The sequence below is a fragment of the Takifugu flavidus genome, chromosome 13, assembly GCF_003711565.1.
Source record: "Takifugu flavidus isolate HTHZ2018 chromosome 13, ASM371156v2, whole genome shotgun sequence".
In the NCBI taxonomy this organism is placed as follows: Eukaryota; Metazoa; Chordata; class Actinopteri; order Tetraodontiformes; family Tetraodontidae; genus Takifugu; species Takifugu flavidus.
This window is the reverse complement of record NC_079532.1, coordinates 9,215,513-9,226,410: the sequence shown is the minus strand read 5'-3', so window position 1 is coordinate 9,226,410 and position 10,898 is coordinate 9,215,513. Positions and strand designations below refer to the sequence as shown.

General features: G+C 46.9%; 1 long non-coding RNA gene across 1 annotated transcript; it reads left to right on the top strand.

The window, feature by feature from the left end:
- Positions 1–672: 672 nt before the first annotated feature.
- LOC130536334 (uncharacterized) lies at positions 673–2,272 on the top strand. The gene is made up of 2 exons (XR_008953332.1): positions 673–1,043; positions 1,631–2,272. It is a non-coding gene; the product is annotated as an uncharacterized LOC130536334 (long non-coding RNA).
- The last annotated feature ends 8,626 nt before the right edge of the window (positions 2,273–10,898 follow it).

The following is a 10,898-nucleotide window of genomic DNA, read 5'->3' as shown; positions in this document are numbered from 1 at the left end:
GCAATAGGTTCTATTGAAGTATTTTTCCGTTTTATACTGTGAGAGTAAAAAGTATTTGATCCCTTGCTGATTTCGTTGGTTTGTCCACTAATAAAGACATGATCATTCTATACTTTTAATGGTAGATGTATTCTAACATGGAGAGACAGAATATCAAAAAGAAAATCAAGAAAACAACTTTAAAGAATTTATTTTAATTTATTTGTTTTTCATTGAGGGAAATAAGTATTTGATCCCCTAGTATGCATTAGGAGTTTTTTGAGAGTATTACCCTCAATGAAAAACAAATAAATTAAAATAAATTCTTTAAAGTTATTTTCTTGATTTTCTTTTTGATATTCTGTCTCTCCATGTTAGAATACATCTACCATTAAAAGTATAGAATGATCATGTCTTTATTAGTGGACAAACCAACAAAATCAGCAAGGGATCAAATACTTTTGTATGTCTTGGAAGCGGCGAATGTTTTCCTTCAAACCATAGAAAACGCGAATTTACACACTGATTAAATAAATGGAAAGACATTCATACCAAATTTACCCTTCAATTATATCATGATTGAGAGTGTGACAGAGAAAATTAGTATTACATGTTGTATTAGACTACGAGTGGCTGATAATTCTTCAATTATTTTTTTAACCAATGATGAATAATAAGCATTTTCATTTTCTAGCCAAACAATATAACTGACAGATTAAATACAGAATTACTAGAGGCCATTTTCAGCATGAATGTTTTTATCATTTTAAACACACTTTTATTCCTTGTTGCAGAGTTAGAATTAGCAAATAAATGGATTTAATTTTTTGCTATATGTGGGAGCGGTGGGATTTACAAGAAATCAAAGAATATTCAGTGTTCTTCGGTGTTTTTTGGCGGGCCCACAGACAGGAAAAGCTCTAACAGGATGCTGAGTTGGTTAAAACACATGAATGAAACTGTCACTATCCCACATTGAGTCATAAAGCAGAGTGAAGTTAAGCTGCACGTTTTGTGCTCTCAACCTGTCTGGCAACAATGCAAGTCACCACTCCTTTTTACAGGTAAGCCAACCGTCGCAGGTATGTGGGCCAAATATCAAGGTTAAAGAAGTCAAATATCATATTAGTAACAAAGTCCAAAAATAAAGGGTTGTTATTTAATTTTCCAAAATAATATAGTATACAGTTGTATAATACAGTTATACAGTATGTCTATTAGCAGCCCTTAGTAGTCAAAATCTTGGTTGCCATCACATCCCCCTTGTAAATGACAATCTTGAGTTATTGACAGCATATTCTAACAGCTTTACTCCCCCACGATACTTGTCATTTCTAGTGGTTTCAGGTGCTTCTATGCTGCCTATGCGAGTGGCAGCTTTTGCATGCGATTAAACTAACAGCAATTAAATGCCCAACGACCTATGAGACGATGAGGCTTTGCATGCCAGTGTTTCTTAAACATCTTATATCAAACATACATCAAATTTAAAATACTTTATGTGAAACTGAATATGGTAACCACTGTGTCAACGGAAACTGGAGGTTTGGCGGGCACAATGTCTACTCACAGAGGTACATCGAGGGCTTTGCCACCGTTCTAACAGGGTTTATGTGGTGCTGACTAAAGCTCACAGTCTTGTACTTCTCAGGGCACGACACATCATCTTGCTGCCATCATCTTGCTGCCGTCATCTTGCTGCCATGGAAGCCAAAAATGCATCTTCCCTCTCTGTTCTTCTCCTGTGAGTAAAATCAAGGTAAACCTATCGATCCCAGCTACCAGCCTTCATCTCTCCCACAGTAAAACAGACAAACAGGCTGAGCACAGTAAAAAGAGAAAAGAAAATGAAGCTAAAGTTAATTAGTGTGTATGTACAGTATGCTGTTAGGCTATTGACACTGCGGCGTCAACAAGAGTGGGGCAGGACAGAGAACAGGCCATTTCCACGCTCCAGGCCTGACATCAAAACCTCTGTTTGAGGTGGGAATTTCACAGGCCCCCAGAACAACTGAGGACTCTCTGTGCCCAGATGGGGGCCCTGCTGTGGGCGTCATAACCCGGAGCAGCTGTGCTGCATCAGAACACATCAGCAAAAACAACCAGGTGAGGGTGCAGATGTGGACCATGCCACAATCATCCTTTCTTCTTTTCTAATCAAATGTTTGGGTTAAATCCTGCCCATCCTGTGGGGGTTTCCCCACTTGGAACAGGTGTTGAGTTTATCTCTGCGGAGGTTTCTACTTTGGTACTTGCCAGCTCCTCAATAAAGGCGCTTTTATTTCTCCCAGCACTCTTTCTGTCCTTCATTTCTTGGCCTGTGTTATTATAGTACTCCTCTTTTGCTGCTTCTTTGGCGTCCCTTCTTTCACTGGTGGACCACATTTACTGTGAGCATGTTGCCATCATCACATTAGCAGTTGTATCATTCGGAGCTCACGTGTGCTTTGACCTTTTGCTAGAGCCTCCATCGCTGAGGCTGAGCTGCTCTACCTGCATTCATTTGGCCCCAGAATGTGCAATTAGTGTGTCTTTAGCTAACAAGATGTCCTTCAATCAGAATCTGTCACTTAACTTTGGCCTGGACTTCAGCTCAATAGACTTCAGCTCAAATCCACCATTTTCTGCAGTGTAGTTTGTGTAGCACGCTGGTGTTTTTATATGGAACAGTTGTAACACCGACCCCCGACCTGGAGGAGCTGGTGTTGCGTTTCAGCTGGCCCCTGCCCCTGCTGTCCAGCCCGGTTTGTTTAACCCTGCTGGGACTGAAGCTCCGACTGATGCAGCTCTCACAGGTTACCAGTCAGACCATCCAGTCTGTTCAATGCACTATAGGGGCAAAGGAGGCTCTCATGGCCAGTTTTTAGACGAAACTTTCCAAATCCTTATTGTTAAATTATTGAAAATGTAACCCAGTAACACAGGAACAGGTGAGCTTTAATATTCAATCGCACTGATCATATCCACAGCTCACTCTTCCTGTTCGGCCGTTTGGCACCGATACAACACAACGCGGCTTGATAGCATATTTACATTAGAGTGGAAATATTTGAGCAGCAACTCTTCAGCAGAGTGGGTGCCATTATCGAACCACGACACGTGTGAGGCTCTTACATGATTAACACGTCTTTTCCAAAGAGGAACAAGAAATAAACTTTGCCTCAGCAGTAGGGTTTCCTTTACGTCACCATGGCCAGCAGGTATGATGCGTATGATGCATATATGAACGGCTGCAGCCCCCCCCACACACACACACACAGAAACACACACAGTTAATGAATGTACATTATGTCGTGTCTATATCTCACCTTGGTGGATTATGTATTTCCTTTCCGTAACTGCTGAACGTGGCTGAAGACACCAAAAATGAAGGTTGTAAAGCAGCACAACACAGATGTTTTGGAGCACAGTTCCTTTGACCTTAGACCATTGAGAGATGAAAGATTTGATCTCGTATTGCGTGAGGTTAGTGGGGGAGTTGGGCGAAGGGCGCGTTGTGGCACCTCGCTGGAACCTTTCGCCAGAATCACTGAACAAAGGTCACCGTACACTATTCCCCACTGAGCTCCACATTTTAGCTTATTTTGGTGTCTGTACAACCAACAGAAAGTAAAAATTGCAGATAAATGCTCAAATGAATAGATGGGAAAAGCCTGTGTGATAACGATAATTAGTTCATCTCACGCAGCGACGCACAAAATGAAGTCTGCAACAGCTGTTTGCTGATTGGGTGAAGTCATCTAACATCAGGGCCGTGATCAATCGTGACTGTGTCTTATTCACAGGCTGAAGTGGGAAAAAGAACTGTGGCAACCCCCAAAAATAAATACTGTACGAGAAATTAGGACTTGAATGGGGCCTTTTTGCTTTTGATTCAAATGTGATTCCCCAGCTGTTTAAACCACGTTCAGTGTGCATGTTTCTGTTCAGAGGCTTAAATTCATTGAAATGTCTTGGAAATCGAGTGGAGAGGCTCAGTTGGAGCGTCATCACTTGTTTTTCATTTATCCCCCATTATGGACACGCTGATTTGGTGACGTGCAGGCAGAGTTACTGTTACCTGATGAATTAGGCATGGGGCCCAGCTTTGGTAAGGTGACCCTTCCCGACCGTCACCAGGTTACCCTTTACCTTTACCTCCATGGAAAGCTGGGCAGTGTCTGTTTTCAGGGGCTGACACAGGCACCAACTGCCAGCCAGAGGAATCGCCCTGGCTGGGTATGGATGAAAAATTCAGCGATCTGTTGCACACAGCGGTGCGCTGGTGGTCAGGACCGCACGCACTGCACCTAAAAGTGAGAAAAGTGGCTTTTGGAACACCGTTCAAGGACAGTAGACGACTCCCTTTTATGCTTGTGCTTCAGAGACTGTATTCATGCATCCTGCTGCTGTGTTCCAGCTGTGTGGGGTTTTATATTTAGATGAACTATTATTAGTGATTAACTAACTTAGAGACAGTTATTGTCCCCGTCTCACCCAGGGGACGGAGTGTGTGTCGTGTTGACTGGGAGTTGCTTAGAAAAACAGAAATGCTTGTGTGCAGCGACATACAATGAGCAGCTCAAAGCCGCTCTGTTGAAACAAAAGAGAAGCGTTGGGGGGGGTCATCGTAACAGCCTCGATTCAGCTTTCTTTAACCACTGGAGGCAGAGCTCCAAATGAAAGAGCAAGGCCATGAGAACATTGGATAATCATAAGCTCCTCTCACTTTGTTGTGCCTCGTCTGGGTCGGTGTGTAATTTTGGCCTTCTGAAGCTTTTCCCAGTTTTCTTTTTATGGGTGTGGGATTCGTTCAGGCTCTGCTGACCTGGACAACAATGCAAGACACCCCTTATCTCCTCTTCTGGAGAGCCTGTGCTCCCATTAAAACGGTAAAATTCGTCCAGCCATGTCCAACATCCTCAGAGTTACAGGTCTGAAGTTTTCCCAAAGAACCTTTCCGTCTCCAGTGATGGCCAACACGCCGCTACTTTTCACCCACTTAATGGCAGTAATGCGGCTCAGGATCACATTGGGAACTCCCAGGATGGAGTCGGAGATGCTTCTTCAAAGGGAGGATTAGCTGCAGCAGAGACCGTCCTGTGACGTGAGGCCAAGAACCAGTCATGGGACCCAACACAGAACATCCCAGTAACAGCAGATCAGGACCCGCTATCCCTCTTAGGCACAACGTGGGTGGATGTCTCCGTGCATGAACGTGGCAAAGAATAATGCACGAGAGCACCGGCAGCCCTGTTGGAGAGGTGAACCTGCCACGTTTGGCTCCTCAGGGTGGACTGAAGAAAGCCCACAACCCCGGCCCGGACCAGCCACAGGCCTCGTTAGGGTGGAGGGGCATTTCAATGAGAGCTTGTCTCTGTCTGCACGGAATTCCTCAGCAGAGAACGTGACTCCAAGCAAACTGAGAACATCTTATCTGTATAGAGATTAAAAACAGAAGCGCTCTCATCTTCCTGTCCCTGGTCCTCAGAAGGGAAACATTGTTCTCTGCATGTGACTCTTCTTTACATGAGGATGTGCACAATGATGTTCAGATTATAAACTACAGCACTTCCAGGCACTTATCAGGAACTCACCTGCTGACCCTGGGGGAGAGCCCCCCCCCCTCCCGGCATCTTCCAAGGAACGGTTCTTACAGTAATCCCACAGTCATTTGAAGCAGATTTAGATGTGCTAAAGTCAATCTGGCAGCAAGATGATAACAATCCAAATCTGTGTCCAAGTCCAACAATTTGCTGAGATAATCTCTGAGGATGAACCTGGTGAACTTCGCCCGTGACTCCAGCCCCGCACAGGTAGCTCTTTCACTACTACGTATTTGGTAGAATTTAATTTGACAGAATTAAAAGTGCAGCATGAGAGTGATTAGGCTTATGGCAGCATTTGTCCAGAATTTAACACCCCCCCCCGGCGTCTAACATTGGGTCTACGTACAGGTCGCCTCAGCACTGGCAGCCTTTAACCTGCCACGGTTCCTGGTGGAAATCATCTGTTTTCCAACTATGATTTTGTAAAGAATCATCTTAAGATCACGCCACGGAAATGCTCATTCTCTGAACTTTGACTTTGAGACGGACTCCCACAATGCAACAGTGAGGCCCCCACCCCGGTCATCAGCAGCCCAGCCTGAAACGAAGCAGCAGGCAAATGGTGCAAAGCTTCCGCCGCCGAGCAGAGGTCACCTGTCGGCGCTGATATTTTAGGCCGGGGGGGCAAATCCAGTCCTCGAGGCCGTATCCAAGCCGGACTTTCTGTCCTACAGGTAAACACTCTCACCTGGGGGTCCAATTACCTTGGTGAAAGTGGTTTCTTCCTGGTAGGATGCTGGATTCCAGCCTTCATGGATTGGACTTGCCCATCAGAGGAGGTCAAATCCAGTCCTCGAGGGTTGAATTCAAGCCGGGATTTACATCCTACCAGGCAGGAAATGCTTTCACCAAGGTAAATGAAACCCCAGGTGAAAGTGTTTACCTGTAGGACAGAAAGTCTGGCTTGGATACGGCCCTCGATGCCCACCCTTGTTTCAGGCCAACAGCTGACCGATCCTAATTAAGGTAAAATAACTAATTTAAAGAACACCTGAAACTAAGTAGAACCAACCAGCTTAATTTATAGACAAAATCGGGGGTAAAATCTTACAGAAGACAAGGATGAATTGTTCATTGTCATTATATGTTTTATGACAGATTTTTAAAACATTATTATTAAATTGGTAAACTTGATTTGTGACCAACATCGTGAAAATACACAATCGGTGAATGTTTTCACCTCCAGTCTTTTTCTCTGTCAAGTCCCTGTGATGGACCTGACCGGCTGCCCAGATAATGGCTACAGACGAGTAACAGAAAACCCTTGACAGTGTCAACACACGGCTGCTGTTCAAGCCCTTACTGCTTTTGGGCCCGAGCAGCCTTTGACTGGCATAATCTGCTGTATTAATCTGCAGCTTGGCCCTGTCTGGCTGCTGTCTGGGTTCTGCACATTTGGACAAAAGCAACGAACACCTTGCCCACCGACAATGGGCCTGGTCTAATTGGAGTGGACAAGGCTTGCTGATGGAGCCTTTTTGAGCAATTGAACTTGGTCAATGAATCTCAGGGACCTAATGAAACATAAGGGACAGGCAGTTTGACTCTAACAACGGGGCAGCACCAAAGTGTCCTCTTTCTGCAAATCACCCCCAGGACTGAACCAGTGCTTTGACCCATGGCGACCTCCACCGAGGCACCTTTGTGGCCGATGTGTGAAGGTCGTGACGCGGTGCTGGTGTTGTTGCAGGGCAGGAGTGTCACAGCTGGTGTGCCGTTTATTGCCATTGTGGAGTCGCCGGGGCTTTGAAGCAAAAGGTGCTGTAGTCTGATCGGCGCCGTCCATTTGTTTTGTTTTTCCCCGTGGAACTTTGAGAGAATGGAGAACAAGCCCTCGTGTGTCCCAAACAGTTTGGGATGGAATGTTCATGTACTTTGAAACTCTGAGGAAGCAGACAGGGTTCCGTTTTTGAAAGCCCTGAGGAATTTGTATGGGAAAACCTGTGTGGGCCACTGGAATCTCCTCAAAGCGACAGAGGAAAGCACGAGAGTAGCGACTTCACCACAGGAGTGGGGACTCGGGCTTTGTGATCCGAAATGCCATGGAAAAAGTGTTCATTGTTCGCAGCCTGACACACTTTTGTTCCTCGGGTCCTGTGATTCACCTACAAGGTCTTGGGTTCACTCACCCCCAGTTTACAGGGCGCCTAAGATGCCCACATCATCCCAAGACATTTGATGTCTATGATGGATTCAGTCAAACGGGCTTTGTTGTCTTGTGATTACTGGATTAGGCCAATCACAAGGTTCATTTCAAAGCTGAAGCAGAAGAATACAAATGACAATACTGATTGGTGAATAAATAAAATCAGAAAAACCATAAAATCTTCCTCTGTGTTCTCATAAAAATGTAAAATATTATACTAATACTATACTATACTCAACATATGTTCTTCTAAAGAGATTGTCTCAGTATGAATGTAGCTTCTGCTGGATTTTAGCCAACATTTAGCTGTATTATGTCTCATCTTGTCTTCTTAACTCTCTTGTTGAGAGTCCACATCGGGCGAGGGCAGGTCCCCCCGGATCAGTCGCCAGTTCACGGCAGGGCCCCATACGGACATTTGTGGGTTCGGTAACTTGCTCAAAGGTACCATGGCAGTGCTCTGAAGGTGCTCTTCTCCTACTCCCAGAACATCTGAGGCTTAAATCAGTGCAGTTCCCCACACGCTGAGCTACCAGCGCCCACCGGCTCGCAGTCCTCTGGACAACACTGACTGCAAATAAAGCTACGAACAAAAACTATACTAATGCTATAATACAATATAAAATATAACCAGATGCCCAAAGATGCTGGCGAAAACTATAAAACTACAATAAAACCTAAACTAGTGATAATATGATATGATTAAATGTGCAAAGGCGCACGGCAAGGGCTCTGGAACCAGTCTTCTTGAGAGGGGTTGGACTCTCTACCACTCTGGAGTTGCCGATGGTGAGAGGCGACGAGCAGGGGTGGCAATTCTGGTTGCTCCCCGGCTCAGTGCCTGTGTATTGGAGTTTACCCCGGTGGATGAGAGGGTAGCCTCCCTTCGCCTTCGGGTGGGGGGACGGATCCTGACTGTTGTTTGTGCCTATGGTCCAAACAGCAGTTCAGCGTATCCACCCTTTTTGGAGTCCTTAGAGGGAGTGCTGGAGAGTGCCCCTTCTGGGGGCTCCCTCGTCCTCCTGGGTGACTTCAATGCTCACGTTGGCAATGACAGTGTGACCTGGAGAGGTGTGATTGGGAAGAACGGCCCCCCTGATCTGAACCCGAGTGGTGTTTTGTTATTGGACTTCTGTGCTCGTCTCAGATTGTCCATAACGAACACCTCGTTCAGACATAAAGGCGTCCACATGTGCACTTGGCACCAGGACGCCTTAGGCCGCAGATCGATGATCGACTTTGTGGTTGTGTCATCGGATTTGCGGCCGCATGTTCTGGACACTCGGGTGAAGAGAGGGGCGGAGCTGTCAACTGATCACCACCTGGTGGTGAGTTGGCTCCGATGGTGGGGAAGGATGCCGGACAGACCTGGCAGGCCCAAACGTGTTGTGAGGGTCTGCTGGGAACGCCTGGCAGAGTCCCCTGTCAGAAGGAGCTTCAACTCACGCCTCCGGGAGAGCTTTGACCATGTCCCGGGGGAGGCGGGGGACATTGAGTCCGAGTGGACCATGTTCCGTGCCTCCATTGTCGAGGCAGCTGACCGGTGCTGTGGCCGCAAGGTGGTTGGTGCCTGTCGTGGCGGCAATGCCCGAACCCGCTGGTGGACACCAGCGGTGAGGGATGCCGTCAAGCTGAAGAAGGAGTCGTATCGGGCCTTACTGGCCTGTGGGACTCCTGAGGCAGCAGATGGGTACCGGCGTGCCAAGCGGAGTGCAGCTACGGCGGTTGCCGAGGCAAAGACTCGGGCATGGGAAGAGTTCGGTGAGGCCATGGAGAACGACTTTCGGACGGCCTCGAAAAGGTTCTGGACCACCATCCGGCGTCTGAGGAGGGGGAAGCAGTGCACTGTCAACACTGTGTATAGTGGTGATGGTGTGCTGCTGACCTCAACTCGGGATGTTGTGGATCGGTGGAAGGAATACTTCGAGGACCTCCTCAATCCCACCAACACGCCTTCCAGTGAGGAAGTAGGGCCGGGGACCTGGAGATGGGCTCTCGTATCTCCGGGGCTGAAGTTGCCGAGGTAGTTAAAAAACTCCTCGGTGGCAAGGCCCCGGGGGTGGATGAGATCCGCCCAGAGTCCCTTAAGGCTCTGGATGTTGTAGGGCTGTCGTGGTTGACTCGACTCTGCAACATCGCGTGGACATCGGGGGCAGTGCCGCTGGATTGGCAGACCGGGGTGGTAGTCCCTCTTTTTAAGAAGGGGGACCGGAGGGTGTGTTCCAACTATAGGGGGATCACACTCCTCAGCCTCCCTGGCAAGGTCTATTCAGGGGTACTGGAGAGGAGGGTCCGCCGGATAGTCGAACCTCGGATTCAGGAGGAGCAATGTGGTTTTCGTCCTGGGCGTGGAACAGTGGACCAGCTTTACATCCTACCAGGCAGGAAATGCTTTCACCAAGGTAAATGGAACCCCAGGTGAAAGTGTTTACCTGTAGGACAGAAAGTCTGGCTTGGATACGGCCCTCGATGCCCACCCTTGTTTCAGGCCAACAGCTGACCGATCCTAATTAAGGTAAAATAACTAATTTAAAGAACACCTGAAACTAAGTAGAACCAACCAGCTTAATTTATAGACAAAATCGGGGGTAAAATCTTACAGAAGACAAGGATGAATTGTTCATTGTCATTATATATTTTATGACAGATTTTTAAAACATTATTATTAAATTGGTAAACTTGATTTGTGACCAACATCGTGAAAATACACAATCGGGGAATGTTTTCACCTCCAGTCTTTTTCTCTGTCAAGTCCCTGTGATGGACCTGACCGGCTGCCCAGATAATGGCTACAGACGAGTAACAGAAAACCCTTGACAGTGTCAACACACGGCTGCTGTTCAAGCCCTTACTGCTTTTGGGCCCGAGCAGCCTTTGACTGGCATAATCTGCTGTATAAATCTGCAGCTTGGCCCTGTCTGGCTGCTGTCTGGGTTCTGCACATTTGGACAAAAGCAACGAACACCTTGCCCACCGACAATGGGCCTGGTCTAATTGGAGTGGACAAGGCTTGCTGATGGAGCCTTTTTGAGCAATTGAACTTGGTCAATGAATCTCAGGGACCTAATGAAACATAAGGGACAGGCAGTTTGACTCTAACAACGGGGCAGCACCAAAGTGTCCTCTTTCTGCAAATCACCCCCAGGACTGAACCAGTGCTTTGACCCATGGCGACCTCCACCGAG